The sequence below is a fragment of the Pagrus major genome, chromosome 3 (assembly GCF_040436345.1).
Source record: "Pagrus major chromosome 3, Pma_NU_1.0".
NCBI lineage: Eukaryota > Metazoa > Chordata > Actinopteri > Spariformes > Sparidae > Pagrus > Pagrus major.
This window is the reverse complement of record NC_133217.1, coordinates 92661-115011: the sequence shown is the minus strand read 5'-3', so window position 1 is coordinate 115011 and position 22351 is coordinate 92661.

The following is a 22351-nucleotide window of genomic DNA, read 5'->3' as shown; positions in this document are numbered from 1 at the left end:
GGAACTGCTCTCCCTCGTTCAGCCAGTAGAGGACCACATTCGTGCCGAATTTCGAGTCATTCGGTCAAAAGACGACCGTAACCCTAACCCTAACCCTAACCCTAGCCCTAACCCTAACCCTAACCCTAACCCTAACCCTAGCCCTAACCCTAACCCTAACCCTAACCCTAACCCTAGCCCCAGCCTTAAGGCAGTCTCATGAAACATTGTACCTTTTCACTAAAATATTCACCAAAAATACAAATTTCACCGGAATCCAATGGGAACTGCTGTGTCTCGTTCAGCCAGTATAGGACCACATTTGGGAGCGATTTCGAGTCAATCGGTCCAAAGACCTGGAAGCTATTGAAAAAATGGGCTGAGGTTTTCATGAAAAATGGCCACTTTTTTCTTTAAAATATTCACCAAAAATACAAATTTCAACGGAATCCAATGGGAACTGCTGTGTCTTGTTCAGCCAGTATAGGACCACATTTGGGAGCGATTTCGAGTCAATCGGTCCAAAGACCTGGAAGCTATTGAAAAAATGGGCTGAGGTTTTCATGAAAAATGGCCACTTTTTTCTTTAAAATATTCACCAAAAATACAAATTTCAACGGAATCCAATGGGAACTGCTGTGTCTTGTTCAGCCAGTATAGGACCACATTTGGGAGCGATTTCGAGTCAATCGGTCCAAAGACCTGGAAGCTATTGAAAAAATGGGCTGAGGTTTTCATGAAAAATGGCCACTTTTTTCTTTAAAATATTCACCAAAAATACAAATTTCAACGGAATCCAATGGGAACTGCTCTCCCTCGTTCAGCCAGTAGAGGACCACATTCGTGCCGAATTTCGAGTCATTCGGTCAAAAGACGACCGTAACCCTAACCCTAACCCTAACCCTAGCCCTAACCCTAACCCTAACCCTAACCCTAACCCTAGCCCTAACCCTAACCCTAACCCTAACCCTAGCCCCAGCCTTAAGGCAGTCTCATGAAACATTGTACCTTTTCACTAAAATATTCACCAAAAATACAAATTTCACCGGAATCCAATGGGAACTGCTGTGTCTCGTTCAGCCAGTATAGGACCACATTTGGGAGCGATTTCGAGTCAATCGGTCCAAAGACCTGGAAGCTATTGAAAAAATGGGCTGAGGTTTTCATGAAAAATGGCCACTTTTTTCTTTAAAATATTCACCAAAAATACAAATTTCAACGGAATCCAATGGGAACTGCTGTGTCTTGTTCAGCCAGTATAGGACCACATTTGGGAGCGATTTCGAGTCAATCGGTCCAAAGACCTGGAAGCTATTGAAAAAATGGGCTGAGGTTTTCATGAAAAATGGCCACTTTTTTCTTTAAAATATTCACCAAAAATACAAAATATTAACGGAATCCAATGGGAACTGCTGTGTCTTGTTCAGCCAGTATAGGACCACATTTGGGAGCGATTTCGAGTCAATCGGTCCAAAGACCTGGAAGCTATTGAAAAAATGGGCTGAGGTTTTCATGAAAAATGGCCACTTTTTTCTTTAAAATATTCACCAAAAATACAAATTTCAACGGAATCCAATGGGAACTGCTCTCCCTCGTTCAGCCAGTAGAGGACCACATTCGTGCCGAATTTCGAGTCATTCGGTCAAAAGACGACCGTAACCCTAACCCTAACCCTAACCCTAGCCCTAACCCTAACCCTAACCCTAACCCTAGCCCTAACCCTAACCCTAACCCTAACCCTAACCCTAGCCCCAGCCTTAAGGCAGTCTCATGAAACATTGTACCTTTTCACTAAAATATTCACCAAAAATACAAATTTCACCGGAATCCAATGGGAACTGCTGTGTCTCGTTCAGCCAGTATAGGACCACATTTGGGAGCGATTTCGAGTCAATCGGTCCAAAGACCTGGAAGCTATTGAAAAAATGGGCTGAGGTTTTCATGAAAAATGGACACTTTTTTCTTTAAAATATTCACCAAAAATACAAATTTCAACGGAATCCAATGGGAACTGCTTTGTCTTGTTCAGCCAGTATAGGACCACATTTGGGAGCGATTTCGAGTCAATCGGTCCAAAGACCTGGAAGCTATTGAAAAAATGGGCTGAGGTTTTCATGAAAAATGGCCACTTTTTTCTTTAAAATATTCACCAAAAATACAAATTTCAACGGAATCCAATGGGAACTGCTCTCCCTCGTTCAGCCAGTAGAGGACCACATTCGTGCCGAATTTCGAGTCATTCGGTCAAAAGACGACCGTAACCCTAACCCTAACCCTAACCCTAACCCTAGCCCTAACCCTAACCCTAACCCTAACCCTAGCCCTAACCCTAACCCTAACCCTAACCCTAACCCTAGCCCCAGCCTTAAGGCAGTCTCATGAAACATTGTACCTTTTCACTAAAATATTCACCAAAAATACAAATTTCACCGGAATCCAATGGGAACTGCTGTGTCTCGTTCAGCCAGTATAGGACCACATTTGGGAGCGATTTCGAGTCAATCGGTCCAAAGACCTGGAAGCTATTGAAAAAATGGGCTGAGGTTTTCATGAAAAATGGCCACTTTTTTCTTTAAAATATTCACCAAAAATACAAATATCAACGGAATCCAATGGGAACTGCTCTCCCTCGTTCAGCCAGTAGAGGACCACATTCGTGCCGAATTTCGAGTCATTCGGTCAAAAGACGACCGTAACCCTAACCCTAACCCTAACCCTAGCCCTAACCCTAACCCTAACCCTAACCCTAACCCTAGCCCTAACCCTAACCCTAACCCTAACCCTAACCCTAGCCCCAGCCTTAAGGCAGTCTCATGAAACATTGTACCTTTTCACTAAAATATTCACCAAAAATACAAATTTCACCGGAATCCAATGGGAACTGCTGTGTCTCGTTCAGCCAGTATAGGACCACATTTGGGAGCGATTTCGAGTCAATCGGTCCAAAGACCTGGAAGCTATTGAAAAAATGGGCTGAGGTTTTCATGAAAAATGGCCACTTTTTTCTTTAAAATATTCACCAAAAATACAAATTTCAACGGAATCCAATGGGAACTGCTGTGTCTTGTTCAGCCAGTATAGGACCACATTTGGGAGCGATTTCGAGTCAATCGGTCCAAAGACCTGGAAGCTATTGAAAAAATGGGCTGAGGTTTTCATGAAAAATGGCCACTTTTTTCTTTAAAATATTCACCAAAAATACAAATTTCAACGGAATCCAATGGGAACTGCTCTCCCTCGTTCAGCCAGTAGAGGACCACATTCGTGCCGAATTTCGAGTCATTCGGTCAAAAGACGACCGTAACCCTAACCCTAACCCTAACCCTAGCCCTAACCCTAACCCTAACCCTAACCCTAACCCTAGCCCTAACCCTAACCCTAACCCTAACCCTAACCCTAGCCCCAGCCTTAAGGCAGTCTCATGAAACATTGTACCTTTTCACTAAAATATTCACCAAAAATACAAATTTCACCGGAATCCAATGGGAACTGCTGTGTCTCGTTCAGCCAGTATAGGACCACATTTGGGAGCGATTTCGAGTCAATCGGTCCAAAGACCTGGAAGCTATTGAAAAAATGGGCTGAGGTTTTCATGAAAAATGGCCACTTTTTTCTTTAAAATATTCACCAAAAATACAAATTTCAACGGAATCCAATGGGAACTGCTGTGTCTTGTTCAGCCAGTATAGGACCACATTTGGGAGCGATTTCGAGTCAATCGGTCCAAAGACCTGGAAGCTATTGAAAAAATGGGCTGAGGTTTTCATGAAAAATGGCCACTTTTTTCTTTAAAATATTCACCAAAAATACAAATTTCAACGGAATCCAATGGGAACTGCTCTCCCTCGTTCAGCCAGTAGAGGACCACATTCGTGCCGAATTTCGAGTCATTCGGTCAAAAGACGACCGTAACCCTAACCCTAACCCTAACCCTAGCCCTAACCCTAACCCTAACCCTAACCCTAACCCTAGCCCTAACCCTAACCCTAACCCTAACCCTAACCCTAGCCCCAGCCTTAAGGCAGTCTCATGAAACATTGTACCTTTTCACTAAAATATTCACCAAAAATACAAATTTCACCGGAATCCAATGGGAACTGCTGTGTCTCGTTCAGCCAGTATAGGACCACATTTGGGAGCGATTTCGAGTCAATCGGTCCAAAGACCTGGAAGCTATTGAAAAAATGGGCTGAGGTTTTCATGAAAAATGGCCACTTTTTTCTTTAAAATATTCACCAAAAATACAAATTTCAACGGAATCCAATGGGAACTGCTCTCCCTCGTTCAGCCAGTAGAGGACCACATTCGTGCCGAATTTCGAGTCATTCGGTCAAAAGACGACCGTAACCCTAACCCTAACCCTAACCCTAGCCCTAACCCTAACCCTAACCCTAACCCTAACCCTAGCCCTAACCCTAACCCTAACCCTAACCCTAACCCTAGCCCCAGCCTTAAGGCAGTCTCATGAAACATTGTACCTTTTCACTAAAATATTCACCAAAAATACAAATTTCACCGGAATCCAATGGGAACTGCTGTGTCTCGTTCAGCCAGTATAGGACCACATTTGGGAGCGATTTCGAGTCAATCGGTCCAAAGACCTGGAAGCTATTGAAAAAATGGGCTGAGGTTTTCATGAAAAATGGCCACTTTTTTCTTTAAAATATTCACCAAAAATACAAATTTCACCGGAATCCAATGGGAACTGCTGTGTCTCGTTCAGCCAGTATAGGACCACATTTGGGAGCGATTTCGAGTCAATCGGTCCAAAGACCTGGAAGCTATTGAAAAAATGGGCTGAGGTTTTCATGAAAAATGGCCACTTTTTTCTTTAAAATATTCACCAAAAATACAAATTTCAACGGAATCCAATGGGAACTGCTCTCCCTCGTTCAGCCAGTAGAGGACCACATTCGTGCCGAATTTCGAGTCATTCGGTCAAAAGACGACCGTAACCCTAACCCTAACCCTAGCCCTAACCCTAACCCTAACCCTAACCCTAACCCTAACCCTAGCCCCAGCCTTAAGGCAGTCTCATGAAACATTGTACCTTTTCACTAAAATATTCACCAAAAATACAAATTTCACCGGAATCCAATGGGAACTGCTGTGTCTCGTTCAGCCAGTATAGGACCACATTTGGGAGCGATTTCGAGTCAATCGGTCCAAAGACCTGGAAGCTATTGAAAAAATGGGCTGAGGTTTTCATGAAAAATGGCCACTTTTTTCTTTAAAATATTCACCAAAAATACAAATTTCAACGGAATCCAATGGGAACTGCTGTGTCTTGTTCAGCCAGTATAGGACCACATTTGGGAGCGATTTCGAGTCAATCGGTCCAAAGACCTGGAAGCTATTGAAAAAATGGGCTGAGGTTTTCATGAAAAATGGCCACTTTTTTCTTTAAAATATTCACCAAAAATACAAATTTCAACGGAATCCAATGGGAACTGCTGTGTCTTGTTCAGCCAGTATAGGACCACATTTGGGAGCGATTTCGAGTCAATCGGTCCAAAGACCTGGAAGCTATTGAAAAAATGGGCTGAGGTTTTCATGAAAAATGGACACTTTTTTCTTTAAAATATTCACCAAAAATACAAATTTCAACGGAATCCAATGGGAACTGCTCTCCCTCGTTCAGCCAGTAGAGGACCACATTCGTGCCGAATTTCGAGTCATTCGGTCAAAAGACGACCGTAACCCTAACCCTAACCCTAACCCTAGCCCTAACCCTAACCCTAACCCTAACCCTAGCCCTAACCCTAACCCTAACCCTAACCCTAACCCTAGCCCCAGCCTTAAGGCAGTCTCATGAAACATTGTACCTTTTCACTAAAATATTCACCAAAAATACAAATTTCACCGGAATCCAATGGGAACTGCTGTGTCTCGTTCAGCCAGTATAGGACCACATTTGGGAGCGATTTCGAGTCAATCGGTCCAAAGACCTGGAAGCTATTGAAAAAATGGGCTGAGGTTTTCATGAAAAATGGACACTTTTTTCTTTAAAATATTCACCAAAAATACAAATTTCACCGGAATCCAATGGGAACTGCTTTGTCTTGTTCAGCCAGTATAGGACCACATTTGGGAGCGATTTCGAGTCAATCGGTCCAAAGACCTGGAAGCTATTGAAAAAATGGGCTGAGGTTTTCATGAAAAATGGCCACTTTTTTCTTTAAAATATTCACCAAAAATACAAATTTCAACGGAATCCAATGGGAACTGCTCTCCCTCGTTCAGCCAGTAGAGGACCACATTCGTGCCGAATTTCGAGTCATTCGGTCAAAAGACGACCGTAACCCTAACCCTAACCCTAACCCTAGCCCTAACCCTAACCCTAACCCTAACCCTAACCCTAACCCTAGCCCTAACCCTAACCCTAACCCTAACCCTAACCCTAGCCCCAGCCTTAAGGCAGTCTCATGAAACATTGTACCTTTTCACTAAAATATTCACCAAAAATACAAATTTCACCGGAATCCAATGGGAACTGCTGTGTCTCGTTCAGCCAGTATAGGACCACATTTGGGAGCGATTTCGAGTCAATCGGTCCAAAGACCTGGAAGCTATTGAAAAAATGGGCTGAGGTTTTCATGAAAAATGGCCACTTTTTTCTTTAAAATATTCACCAAAAATACAAATTTCAACGGAATCCAATGGGAACTGCTGTGTCTTGTTCAGCCAGTATAGGACCACATTTGGGAGCGATTTCGAGTCAATCGGTCCAAAGACCTGGAAGCTATTGAAAAAATGGGCTGAGGTTTTCATGAAAAATGGCCACTTTTTTCTTTAAAATATTCACCAAAAATACAAATTTCAACGGAATCCAATGGGAACTGCTGTGTCTTGTTCAGCCAGTATAGGACCACATTTGGGAGCGATTTCGAGTCAATCGGTCCAAAGACATGGAAGCTATTGAAAAAATGGGCTGAGGTTTTCATGAAAAATGGCCACTTTTTTCTTTAAAATATTCACCAAAAATACAAATTTCAACGGAATCCAATGGGAACTGCTCTCCCTCGTTCAGCCAGTAGAGGACCACATTCGTGCCGAATTTCGAGTCATTCGGTCAAAAGACGACCGTAACCCTAACCCTAACCCTAACCCTAGCCCTAACCCTAACCCTAACCCTAACCCTAACCCTAGCCCTAACCCTAACCCTAACCCTAACCCTAACCCTAGCCCCAGCCTTAAGGCAGTCTCATGAAACATTGTACCTTTTCACTAAAATATTCACCAAAAATACAAATTTCACCGGAATCCAATGGGAACTGCTGTGTCTCGTTCAGCCAGTATAGGACCACATTTGGGAGCGATTTCGAGTCAATCGGTCCAAAGACCTGGAAGCTATTGAAAAAATGGGCTGAGGTTTTCATGAAAAATGGCCACTTTTTTCTTTAAAATATTCACCAAAAATACAAATTTCAACGGAATCCAATGGGAACTGCTGTGTCTTGTTCAGCCAGTATAGGACCACATTTGGGAGCGATTTCGAGTCAATCGATCCAAAGACCTGGAAGCTATTGAAAAAATGGGCTGAGGTTTTCATGAAAAATGGCCACTTTTTTCTTTAAAATATTCACCAAAAATACAAATTTCAACGGAATCCAATGGGAACTGCTGTGTCTTGTTCAGCCAGTATAGGACCACATTTGGGAGCGATTTCGAGTCAATCGGTCCAAAGACCTGGAAGCTATTGAAAAAATGGGCTGAGGTTTTCATGAAAAATGGCCACTTTTTTCTTTAAAATATTCACCAAAAATACAAATTTCAACGGAATCCAATGGGAACTGCTCTCCCTCGTTCAGCCAGTAGAGGACCACATTCGTGCCGAATTTCGAGTCATTCGGTCAAAAGACGACCGTAACCCTAACCCTAACCCTAACCCTAGCCCTAACCCTAACCCTAACCCTAACCCTAACCCTAGCCCTAACCCTAACCCTAACCCTAACCCTAGCCCCAGCCTTAAGGCAGTCTCATGAAACATTGTACCTTTTCACTAAAATATTCACCAAAAATACAAATTTCACCGGAATCCAATGGGAACTGCTGTGTCTCGTTCAGCCAGTATAGGACCACATTTGGGAGCGATTTCGAGTCAATCGGTCCAAAGACCTGGAAGCTATTGAAAAAATGGGCTGAGGTTTTCATGAAAAATGGCCACTTTTTTCTTTAAAATATTCACCAAAAATACAAATTTCAACGGAATCCAATGGGAACTGCTGTGTCTTGTTCAGCCAGTATAGGACCACATTTGGGAGCGATTTCGAGTCAATCGGTCCAAAGACCTGGAAGCTATTGAAAAAATGGGCTGAGGTTTTCATGAAAAATGGCCACTTTTTTCTTTAAAATATTCACCAAAAATACAAATTTCAACGGAATCCAATGGGAACTGCTCTCCCTCGTTCAGCCAGTAGAGGACCACATTCGTGCCGAATTTCGAGTCATTCGGTCAAAAGACGACCGTAACCCTAACCCTAACCCTAACCCTAGCCCTAACCCTAACCCTAACCCTAACCCTAACCCTAGCCCTAACCCTAACCCTAACCCTAACCCTAACCCTAGCCCCAGCCTTAAGGCAGTCTCATGAAACATTGTACCTTTTCACTAAAATATTCACCAAAAATACAAATTTCACCGGAATCCAATGGGAACTGCTGTGTCTCGTTCAGCCAGTATAGGACCACATTTGGGAGCGATTTCGAGTCAATCGGTCCAAAGACCTGGAAGCTATTGAAAAAATGGGCTGAGGTTTTCATGAAAAATGGCCACTTTTTTCTTTAAAATATTCACCAAAAATACAAATTTCAACGGAATCCAATGGGAACTGCTGTGTCTTGTTCAGCCAGTATAGGACCACATTTGGGAGCGATTTCGAGTCAATCGGTCCAAAGACCTGGAAGCTATTGAAAAAATGGGCTGAGGTTTTCATGAAAAATGGCCACTTTTTTCTTTAAAATATTCACCAAAAATACAAATTTCAACGGAATCCAATGGGAACTGCTCTCCCTCGTTCAGCCAGTAGAGGACCACATTCGTGCCGAATTTCGAGTCATTCGGTCAAAAGACGACCGTAACCCTAACCCTAACCCTAACCCTAGCCCTAACCCTAACCCTAACCCTAACCCTAACCCTAGCCCTAACCCTAACCCTAACCCTAACCCTAGCCCCAGCCTTAAGGCAGTCTCATGAAACATTGTACCTTTTCACTAAAATATTCTCCAAAAATACAAATTTCACCGGAATCCAATGGGAACTGCTGTGTCTCGTTCAGCCAGTATAGGACCACATTTGGGAGCGATTTCGAGTCAATCGGTCCAAAGACCTGGAAGCTATTGAAAAAATGGGCTGAGGTTTTCATGAAAAATGGCCACTTTTTTCTTTAAAATATTCACCAAAAATACAAATTTCAACGGAATCCAATGGGAACTGCTGTGTCTTGTTCAGCCAGTATAGGACCACATTTGGGAGCGATTTCGAGTCAATCGGTCCAAAGACCTGGAAGCTATTGAAAAAATGGGCTGAGGTTTTCATGAAAAATGGCCACTTTTTTCTTTAAAATATTCACCAAAAATACAAATTTCAACGGAATCCAATGGGAACTGCTCTCCCTCGTTCAGCCAGTAGAGGACCACATTCGTGCCGAATTTCGAGTCATTCGGTCAAAAGACGACCGTAACCCTAACCCTAACCCTAACCCTAGCCCTAACCCTAACCCTAACCCTAACCCTAACCCTAGCCCTAACCCTAACCCTAACCCTAACCCTAACCCTAGCCCCAGCCTTAAGGCAGTCTCATGAAACATTGTACCTTTTCACTAAAATATTCACCAAAAATACAAATTTCACCGGAATCCAATGGGAACTGCTGTGTCTCGTTCAGCCAGTATAGGACCACATTTGGGAGCGATTTCGAGTCAATCGGTCCAAAGACCTGGAAGCTATTGAAAAAATGGGCTGAGGTTTTCATGAAAAATGGCCACTTTTTTCTTTAAAATATTCACCAAAAATACAAATTTCAACGGAATCCAATGGGAACTGCTGTGTCTTGTTCAGCCAGTATAGGACCACATTTGGGAGCGATTTCGAGTCAATCGGTCCAAAGACCTGGAAGCTATTGAAAAAATGGGCTGAGGTTTTCATGAAAAATGGCCACTTTTTTCTTTAAAATATTCACCAAAAATACAAATTTCAACGGAATCCAATGGGAACTGCTCTCCCTCGTTCAGCCAGTAGAGGACCACATTCGTGCCGAATTTCGAGTCATTCGGTCAAAAGACGACCGTAACCCTAACCCTAACCCTAACCCTAGCCCTAACCCTAACCCTAACCCTAACCCTAACCCTAGCCCTAACCCTAACCCTAACCCTAACCCTAACCCTAGCCCCAGCCTTAAGGCAGTCTCATGAAACATTGTACCTTTTCACTAAAATATTCACCAAAAATACAAATTTCACCGGAATCCAATGGGAACTGCTGTGTCTCGTTCAGCCAGTATAGGACCACATTTGGGAGCGATTTCGAGTCAATCGGTCCAAAGACCTGGAAGCTATTGAAAAAATGGGCTGAGGTTTTCATGAAAAATGGCCACTTTTTTCTTTAAAATATTCACCAAAAATACAAATTTCAACGGAATCCAATGGGAACTGCTCTCCCTCGTTCAGCCAGTAGAGGACCACATTCGTGCCGAATTTCGAGTCATTCGGTCAAAAGACGACCGTAACCCTAACCCTAACCCTAACCCTAGCCCTAACCCTAACCCTAACCCTAACCCTAACCCTAGCCCTAACCCTAACCCTAACCCTAACCCTAACCCTAGCCCCAGCCTTAAGGCAGTCTCATGAAACATTGTACCTTTTCACTAAAATATTCACCAAAAATACAAATTTCACCGGAATCCAATGGGAACTGCTGTGTCTCGTTCAGCCAGTATAGGACCACATTTGGGAGCGATTTCGAGTCAATCGGTCCAAAGACCTGGAAGCTATTGAAAAAATGGGCTGAGGTTTTCATGAAAAATGGCCACTTTTTTCTTTAAAATATTCACCAAAAATACAAATTTCACCGGAATCCAATGGGAACTGCTGTGTCTCGTTCAGCCAGTATAGGACCACATTTGGGAGCGATTTCGAGTCAATCGGTCCAAAGACCTGGAAGCTATTGAAAAAATGGGCTGAGGTTTTCATGAAAAATGGCCACTTTTTTCTTTAAAATATTCACCAAAAATACAAATTTCAACGGAATCCAATGGGAACTGCTCTCCCTCGTTCAGCCAGTAGAGGACCACATTCGTGCCGAATTTCGAGTCATTCGGTCAAAAGACGACCGTAACCCTAACCCTAACCCTAGCCCTAACCCTAACCCTAACCCTAACCCTAACCCTAAGCCTAGCCCCAGCCTTAAGGCAGTCTCATGAAACATTGTACCTTTTCACTAAAATATTCACCAAAAATACAAATTTCACCGGAATCCAATGGGAACTGCTGTGTCTCGTTCAGCCAGTATAGGACCACATTTGGGAGCGATTTCGAGTCAATCGGTCCAAAGACCTGGAAGCTATTGAAAAAATGGGCTGAGGTTTTCATGAAAAATGGCCACTTTTTTCTTTAAAATATTCACCAAAAATACAAATTTCAACGGAATCCAATGGGAACTGCTGTGTCTTGTTCAGCCAGTATAGGACCACATTTGGGAGCGATTTCGAGTCAATCGGTCCAAAGACCTGGAAGCTATTGAAAAAATGGGCTGAGGTTTTCATGAAAAATGGCCACTTTTTTCTTTAAAATATTCACCAAAAATACAAATTTCAACGGAATCCAATGGGAACTGCTGTGTCTTGTTCAGCCAGTATAGGACCACATTTGGGAGCGATTTCGAGTCAATCGGTCCAAAGACCTGGAAGCTATTGAAAAAATGGGCTGAGGTTTTCATGAAAAATGGACACTTTTTTCTTTAAAATATTCACCAAAAATACAAATTTCAACGGAATCCAATGGGAACTGCTCTCCCTCGTTCAGCCAGTAGAGGACCACATTCGTGCCGAATTTCGAGTCATTCGGTCAAAAGACGACCGTAACCCTAACCCTAACCCTAACCCTAGCCCTAGCCCTAACCCTAACCCTAACCCTAACCCTAACCCTAGCCCCAGCCTTAAGGCAGTCTCATGAAACATTGTACCTTTTCACTAAAATATTCACCAAAAATACAAATTTCACCGGAATCCAATGGGAACTGCTGTGTCTCGTTCAGCCAGTATAGGACCACATTTGGGAGCGATTTCGAGTCAATCGGTCCAAAGACCTGGAAGCTATTGAAAAAATGGGCTGAGGTTTTCATGAAAAATGGACACTTTTTTCTTTAAAATATTCACCAAAAATACAAATTTCAACGGAATCCAATGGGAACTGCTTTGTCTTGTTCAGCCAGTATAGGACCACATTTGGGAGCGATTTCGAGTCAATCGGTCCAAAGACCTGGAAGCTATTGAAAAAATGGGCTGAGGTTTTCATGAAAAATGGCCACTTTTTTCTTTAAAATATTCACCAAAAATACAAATTTCAACGGAATCCAATGGGAACTGCTCTCCCTCGTTCAGCCAGTAGAGGACCACATTCGTGCCGAATTTCGAGTCATTCGGTCAAAAGACGACCGTAACCCTAACCCTAACCCTAACCCTAGCCCTAACCCTAACCCTAACCCTAACCCTAACCCTAACCCTAGCCCTAACCCTAACCCTAACCCTAACCCTAACCCTAGCCCCAGCCTTAAGGCAGTCTCATGAAACATTGTACCTTTTCACTAAAATATTCACCAAAAATACAAATTTCACCGGAATCCAATGGGAACTGCTGTGTCTCGTTCAGCCAGTATAGGACCACATTTGGGAGCGATTTCGAGTCAATCGGTCCAAAGACCTGGAAGCTATTGAAAAAATGGGCTGAGGTTTTCATGAAAAATGGCCACTTTTTTCTTTAAAATATTCACCAAAAATACAAATTTCAACGGAATCCAATGGGAACTGCTGTGTCTTGTTCAGCCAGTATAGGACCACATTTGGGAGCGATTTCGAGTCAATCGGTCCAAAGACCTGGAAGCTATTGAAAAAATGGGCTGAGGTTTTCATGAAAAATGGCCACTTTTTTCTTTAAAATATTCACCAAAAATACAAATTTCAACGGAATCCAATGGGAACTGCTGTGTCTTGTTCAGCCAGTATAGGACCACATTTGGGAGCGATTTCGAGTCAATCGGTCCAAAGACATGGAAGCTATTGAAAAAATGGGCTGAGGTTTTCATGAAAAATGGCCACTTTTTTCTTTAAAATATTCACCAAAAATACAAATTTCAACGGAATCCAATGGGAACTGCTCTCCCTCGTTCAGCCAGTAGAGGACCACATTCGTGCCGAATTTCGAGTCATTCGGTCAAAAGACGACCGTAACCCTAACCCTAACCCTAACCCTAGCCCTAACCCTAACCCTAACCCTAACCCTAACCCTAGCCCTAACCCTAACCCTAACCCTAACCCTAACCCTAGCCCCAGCCTTAAGGCAGTCTCATGAAACATTGTACCTTTTCACTAAAATATTCACCAAAAATACAAATTTCACCGGAATCCAATGGGAACTGCTGTGTCTCGTTCAGCCAGTATAGGACCACATTTGGGAGCGATTTCGAGTCAATCGGTCCAAAGACCTGGAAGCTATTGAAAAAATGGGCTGAGGTTTTCATGAAAAATGGCCACTTTTTTCTTTAAAATATTCACCAAAAATACAAATTTCAACGGAATCCAATGGGAACTGCTGTGTCTTGTTCAGCCAGTATAGGACCACATTTGGGAGCGATTTCGAGTCAATCGATCCAAAGACCTGGAAGCTATTGAAAAAATGGGCTGAGGTTTTCATGAAAAATGGCCACTTTTTTCTTTAAAATATTCACCAAAAATACAAATTTCAACGGAATCCAATGGGAACTGCTGTGTCTTGTTCAGCCAGTATAGGACCACATTTGGGAGCGATTTCGAGTCAATCGGTCCAAAGACCTGGAAGCTATTGAAAAAATGGGCTGAGGTTTTCATGAAAAATGGCCACTTTTTTCTTTAAAATATTCACCAAAAATACAAATTTCAACGGAATCCAATGGGAACTGCTCTCCCTCGTTCAGCCAGTAGAGGACCACATTCGTGCCGAATTTCGAGTCATTCGGTCAAAAGACGACCGTAACCCTAACCCTAACCCTAACCCTAGCCCTAACCCTAACCCTAACCCTAACCCTAACCCTAGCCCTAACCCTAACCCTAACCCTAACCCTAGCCCCAGCCTTAAGGCAGTCTCATGAAACATTGTACCTTTTCACTAAAATATTCACCAAAAATACAAATTTCACCGGAATCCAATGGGAACTGCTGTGTCTCGTTCAGCCAGTATAGGACCACATTTGGGAGCGATTTCGAGTCAATCGGTCCAAAGACCTGGAAGCTATTGAAAAAATGGGCTGAGGTTTTCATGAAAAATGGCCACTTTTTTCTTTAAAATATTCACCAAAAATACAAATTTCAACGGAATCCAATGGGAACTGCTGTGTCTTGTTCAGCCAGTATAGGACCACATTTGGGAGCGATTTCGAGTCAATCGGTCCAAAGACCTGGAAGCTATTGAAAAAATGGGCTGAGGTTTTCATGAAAAATGGCCACTTTTTTCTTTAAAATATTCACCAAAAATACAAATTTCAACGGAATCCAATGGGAACTGCTCTCCCTCGTTCAGCCAGTAGAGGACCACATTCGTGCCGAATTTCGAGTCATTCGGTCAAAAGACGACCGTAACCCTAACCCTAACCCTAACCCTAGCCCTAACCCTAACCCTAACCCTAACCCTAACCCTAGCCCTAACCCTAACCCTAACCCTAACCCTAACCCTAGCCCCAGCCTTAAGGCAGTCTCATGAAACATTGTACCTTTTCACTAAAATATTCACCAAAAATACAAATTTCACCGGAATCCAATGGGAACTGCTGTGTCTCGTTCAGCCAGTATAGGACCACATTTGGGAGCGATTTCGAGTCAATCGGTCCAAAGACCTGGAAGCTATTGAAAAAATGGGCTGAGGTTTTCATGAAAAATGGCCACTTTTTTCTTTAAAATATTCACCAAAAATACAAATTTCAACGGAATCCAATGGGAACTGCTGTGTCTTGTTCAGCCAGTATAGGACCACATTTGGGAGCGATTTCGAGTCAATCGGTCCAAAGACCTGGAAGCTATTGAAAAAATGGGCTGAGGTTTTCATGAAAAATGGCCACTTTTTTCTTTAAAATATTCACCAAAAATACAAATTTCAACGGAATCCAATGGGAACTGCTCTCCCTCGTTCAGCCAGTAGAGGACCACATTCGTGCCGAATTTCGAGTCATTCGGTCAAAAGACGACCGTAACCCTAACCCTAACCCTAACCCTAGCCCTAACCCTAACCCTAACCCTAACCCTAACCCTAGCCCTAACCCTAACCCTAACCCTAACCCTAGCCCCAGCCTTAAGGCAGTCTCATGAAACATTGTACCTTTTCACTAAAATATTCTCCAAAAATACAAATTTCACCGGAATCCAATGGGAACTGCTGTGTCTCGTTCAGCCAGTATAGGACCACATTTGGGAGCGATTTCGAGTCAATCGGTCCAAAGACCTGGAAGCTATTGAAAAAATGGGCTGAGGTTTTCATGAAAAATGGCCACTTTTTTCTTTAAAATATTCACCAAAAATACAAATTTCAACGGAATCCAATGGGAACTGCTGTGTCTTGTTCAGCCAGTATAGGACCACATTTGGGAGCGATTTCGAGTCAATCGGTCCAAAGACCTGGAAGCTATTGAAAAAATGGGCTGAGGTTTTCATGAAAAATGGCCACTTTTTTCTTTAAAATATTCACCAAAAATACAAATTTCAACGGAATCCAATGGGAACTGCTCTCCCTCGTTCAGCCAGTAGAGGACCACATTCGTGCCGAATTTCGAGTCATTCGGTCAAAAGACGACCGTAACCCTAACCCTAACCCTAACCCTAGCCCTAACCCTAACCCTAACCCTAACCCTAACCCTAGCCCTAACCCTAACCCTAACCCTAACCCTAACCCTAGCCCCAGCCTTAAGGCAGTCTCATGAAACATTGTACCTTTTCACTAAAATATTCACCAAAAATACAAATTTCACCGGAATCCAATGGGAACTGCTGTGTCTCGTTCAGCCAGTATAGGACCACATTTGGGAGCGATTTCGAGTCAATCGGTCCAAAGACCTGGAAGCTATTGAAAAAATGGGCTGAGGTTTTCATGAAAAATGGCCACTTTTTTCTTTAAAATATTCACCAAAAATACAAATTTCAACGGAATCCAATGGGAACTGCTCTCCCTCGTTCAGCCAGTAGAGGACCACATTCGTGCCGAATTTCGAGTCATTCGGTCAAAAGACGACCGTAACCCTAACCCTAACCCTAACCCTAGCCCTAACCCTAACCCTAACCCTAACCCTAACCCTAGCCCTAACCCTAACCCTAACCCTAACCCTAACCCTAGCCCCAGCCTTAAGGCAGTCTCATGAAACATTGTACCTTTTCACTAAAATATTCACCAAAAATACAAATTTCACCGGAATCCAATGGGAACTGCTGTGTCTCGTTCAGCCAGTATAGGACCACATTTGGGAGCGATTTCGAGTCAATCGGTCCAAAGACCTGGAAGCTATTGAAAAAATGGGCTGAGGTTTTCATGAAAAATGGCCACTTTTTTCTTTAAAATATTCACCAAAAATACAAATTTCACCGGAATCCAATGGGAACTGCTGTGTCTCGTTCAGCCAGTATAGGACCACATTTGGGAGCGATTTCGAGTCAATCGGTCCAAAGACCTGGAAGCTATTGAAAAAATGGGCTGAGGTTTTCATGAAAAATGGCCACTTTTTTCTTTAAAATATTCACCAAAAATACAAATTTCAACGGAATCCAATGGGAACTGCTCTCCCTCGTTCAGCCAGTAGAGGACCACATTCGTGCCGAATTTCGAGTCATTCGGTCAAAAGACGACCGTAACCCTAACCCTAACCCTAGCCCTAACCCTAACCCTAACCCTAACCCTAACCCTAAGCCTAGCCCCAGCCTTAAGGCAGTCTCATGAAACATTGTACCTTTTCACTAAAATATTCACCAAAAATACAAATTTCACCGGAATCCAATGGGAACTGCTGTGTCTCGTTCAGCCAGTATAGGACCACATTTGGGAGCGATTTCGAGTCAATCGGTCCAAAGACCTGGAAGCTATTGAAAAAATGGGCTGAGGTTTTCATGAAAAATGGCCACTTTTTTCTTTAAAATATTCACCAAAAATACAAATTTCAACGGAATCCAATGGGAACTGCTGTGTCTTGTTCAGCCAGTATAGGACCACATTTGGGAGCGATTTCGAGTCAATCGGTCCAAAGACCTGGAAGCTATTGAAAAAATGGGCTGAGGTTTTCATGAAAAATGGCCACTTTTTTCTTTAAAATATTCACCAAAAATACAAATTTCAACGGAATCCAATGGGAACTGCTCTCCCTCGTTCAGCCAGTAGAGGACCACATTCGTGCCGAATTTCGAGTCATTCGGTCAAAAGACGACCGTAACCCTAACCCTAACCCTAACCCTAGCCCTAACCCTAACCCTAACCCTAACCCTAACCCTAGCCCTAACCCTAACCCTAACCCTAACCCTAACCCTAACCCTAGCCCCAGCCTTAAGGCAGTCTCATGAAACATTGTACCTTTTCACTAAAATATTCACCAAAAATACAAATTTCACCGGAATCCAATGGGAACTGCTGTGTCTTGTTCAGCCAGTATAGGACCACATTTGGGAGCGATTTCGAGTCAATCGGTCCAAAGACCTGGAAGCTATTGAAAAAATGGGCTGAGGTTTTCATGAAAAATGGCCACTTTTTTCTTTAAAATATTCACCAAAAATACAAATTTCAACGGAATCCAATGGGAACTGCTCTCCCTCGTTCAGCCAGTAGAGGACCACATTCGTGCCGAATTTCGAGTCATTCGGTCAAAAGACGACCGTAACCCTAACCCTAACCCTAACCCTAGCCCTAACCCTAACCCTAACCCTAACCCTAACCCTAGCCCTAACCCTAACCCTAACCCTAACCCTAGCCCCAGCCTTAAGGCAGTCTCATGAAACATTGTACCTTTTCACTAAAATATTCTCCAAAAATACAAATTTCACCGGAATCCAATGGGAACTGCTGTGTCTCGTTCAGCCAGTATAGGACCACATTTGGGAGCGATTTCGAGTCAATCGGTCCAAAGACCTGGAAACTATTGAAAAAATGGGCTGAGGTTTTCATGAAAAATGGCCACTTTTTTCTTTAAAATATTCACCAAAAATACAAATTTCAACGGAATCCAATGGGAACTGCTGTGTCTTGTTCAGCCAGTATAGGACCACATTTGGGAGCGATTTCGAGTCAATCGGTCCAAAGACCTGGAAGCTATTGAAAAAATGGGCTGAGGTTTTCATGAAAAATGGCCACTTTTTTCTTTAAAATATTCACCAAAAATACAAATTTCAACGGAATCCAATGGGAACTGCTCTCCCTCGTTCAGCCAGTAGAGGACCACATTCGTGCCGAATTTCGAGTCATTCGGTCAAAAGACGACCGTAACCCTAACCCTAACCCTAACCCTAGCCCTAACCCTAACCCTAACCCTAACCCTAACCCTAACCCTAGCCCTAACCCTAACCCTAACCCTAACCCTAACCCTAGCCCCAGCCTTAAGGCAGTCTCATGAAACATTGTACCTTTTCACTAAAATATTCACCAAAAATACAAATTTCACCGGAATCCAATGGGAACTGCTGTGTCTCGTTCAGCCAGTATAGGACCACATTTGGGAGCGATTTCGAGTCAATCGGTCCAAAGACCTGGAAGCTATTGAAAAAATGGGCTGAGGTTTTCATGAAAAATGGCCACTTTTTTCTTTAAAATATTCACCAAAAATACAAATTTCAACGGAATCCAATGGGAACTGCTGTGTCTTGTTCAGCCAGTATAGGACCACATTTGGGAGCGATTTCGAGTCAATCGGTCCAAAGACCTGGAAGCTATTGAAAAAATGGGCTGAGGTTTTCATGAAAAATGGCCACTTTTTTCTTTAAAATATTCACCAAAAATACAAATTTCAACGGAATCCAATGGGAACTGCTCTCCCTCGTTCAGCCAGTAGAGGACCACATTCGTGCCGAATTTCGAGTCATTCGGTCAAAAGACGACCGTAACCCTAACCCTAACCCTAACCCTAGCCCTAACCCTAACCCTAACCCTAACCCTAACCCTAGCCCTAACCCTAACCCTAACCCTAACCCTAGCCCCAGCCTTAAGGCAGTCTCATGAAACATTGTACCTTTTCACTAAAATATTCACCAAAAATACAAATTTCACCGGAATCCAATGGGAACTGCTGTGTCTCGTTCAGCCAGTATAGGACCACATTTGGGAGCGATTTCGAGTCAATCGGTCCAAAGACCTGGAAGCTATTGAAAAAATGGGCTGAGGTTTTCATGAAAAATGGCCACTTTTTTCTTTAAAATATTCACCAAAAATACAAATTTCAACGGAATCCAATGGGAACTGCTGTGTCTTGTTCAGCCAGTATAGGACCACATTTGGGAGCGATTTCGAGTCAATCGGTCCAAAGACCTGGAAGCTATTGAAAAAATGGGCTGAGGTTTTCATGAAAAATGGCCACTTTTTTCTTTAAAATATTCACCAAAAATACAAATTTCAACGGAATCCAATGGGAACTGCTCTCCCTCGTTCAGCCAGTAGAGGACCACATTCGTGCCGAATTTCGAGTCATTCGGTCAAAAGACGACCGTAACCCTAACCCTAACCCTAACCCTAGCCCTAACCCTAACCCTAACCCTAACCCTAACCCTAGCCCTAACCCTAACCCTAACCCTAACCCTAACCCTAGCCCCAGCCTTAAGGCAGTCTCATGAAACATTGTACCTTTTCACTAAAATATTCACCAAAAATACAAATTTCACCGGAATCCAATGGGAACTGCTGTGTCTCGTTCAGCCAGTATAGGACCACATTTGGGAGCGATTTCGAGTCAATCGGTCCAAAGACCTGGAAGCTATTGAAAAAATGGGCTGAGGTTTTCATGAAAAATGGCCACTTTTTTCTTTAAAATATTCACCAAAAATACAAATTTCAACGGAATCCAATGGGAACTGCTGTGTCTTGTTCAGCCAGTATAGGACCACATTTGGGAGCGATTTCGAGTCAATCGGTCCAAAGACCTGGAAGCTATTGAAAAAATGGGCTGAGGTTTTCATGAAAAATGGCCACTTTTTTCTTTAAAATATTCACCAAAAATACAAATTTCAACGGAATCCAATGGGAACTGCTCTCCCTCGTTCAGCCAGTAGAGGACCACATTCGTGCCGAATTTCGAGTCATTCGGTCAAAAGACGACCGTAACCCTAACCCTAACCCTAACCCTAGCCCTAACCCTAACCCTAACCCTAACCCTAACCCTAGCCCTAACCCTAACCCTAACCCTAACCCTAACCCTAGCCCCAGCCTTAAGGCAGTCTCATGAAACATTGTACCTTTTCACTAAAATATTCACCAAAAATACAAATTTCACCGGAATCCAATGGGAACTGCTGTGTCTCGTTCAGCCAGTATAGGACCACATTTGGGAGCGATTTCGAGTCAATCGGTCCAAAGACCTGGAAGCTATTGAAAAAATGGGCTGAGGTTTTCATGAAAAATGGCCACTTTTTTCTTTAAAATATTCACCAAAAATACAAATTTCAACGGAATCCAATGGGAACTGCTGTGTCTTGTTCAGCCAGTATAGGACCACATTTGGGAGCGATTTCGAGTCAATCGGTCCAAAGACCTGGAAGCTATTGAAAAAATGGGCTGAGGTTTTCATGAAAAATGGCCACTTTTTTCTTTAAAATATTCACCAAAAATACAAATTTCAACGGAATCCAATGGGAACTGCTCTCCCTCGTTCAGCCAGTAGAGGACCACATTCGTGCCGAATTTCGAGTCATTCGGTCAAAAGACGACCGTAACCCTAACCCTAACCCTAACCCTAGCCCTAACCCTAACCCTAACCCTAACCCTAACCCTAGCCCTAACCCTAACCCTAACCCTAACCCTAGCCCCAGCCTTAAGGCAGTCTCATGAAACATTGTACCTTTTCACTAAAATATTCTCCAAAAATACAAATTTCACCGGAATCCAATGGGAACTGCTGTGTCTCGTTCAGCCAGTATAGGACCACATTTGGGAGCGATTTCGAGTCAATCGGTCCAAAGACCTGGAAGCTATTGAAAAAATGGGCTGAGGTTTTCATGAAAAATGGCCACTTTTTTCTTTAAAATATTCACCAAAAATACAAATTTCAACGGAATCCAATGGGAACTGCTGTGTCTTGTTCAGCCAGTATAGGACCACATTTGGGAGCGATTTCGAGTCAATCGGTCCAAAGACCTGGAAGCTATTGAAAAAATGGGCTGAGGTTTTCATGAAAAATGGCCACTTTTTTCTTTAAAATATTCACCAAAAATACAAATTTCAACGGAATCCAATGGGAACTGCTCTCCCTCGTTCAGCCAGTAGAGGACCACATTCGTGCCGAATTTCGAGTCATTCGGTCAAAAGACGACCGTAACCCTAACCCTAACCCTAACCCTAGCCCTAACCCTAACCCTAACCCTAACCCTAACCCTAGCCCTAACCCTAACCCTAACCCTAACCCTAACCCTAGCCCCAGCCTTAAGGCAGTCTCATGAAACATTGTACCTTTTCACTAAAATATTCACCAAAAATACAAATTTCACCGGAATCCAATGGGAACTGCTGTGTCTCGTTCAGCCAGTATAGGACCACATTTGGGAGCGATTTCGAGTCAATCGGTCCAAAGACCTGGAAGCTATTGAAAAAATGGGCTGAGGTTTTCATGAAAAATGGCCACTTTTTTCTTTAAAATATTCACCAAAAATACAAATTTCACCGGAATCCAATGGGAACTGCTGTGTCTCGTTCAGCCAGTATAGGACCACATTTGGGAGCGATTTCGAGTCAATCGGTCCAAAGACCTGGAAGCTATTGAAAAAATGGGCTGAGGTTTTCATGAAAAATGGCCACTTTTTTCTTTAAAATATTCACCAAAAATACAAATTTCAACGGAATCCAATGGGAACTGCTCTCCCTCGTTCAGCCAGTAGAGGACCACATTCGTGCCGAATTTCGAGTCATTCGGTCAAAAGACGACCGTAACCCTAACCCTAACCCTAGCCCTAACCCTAACCCTAA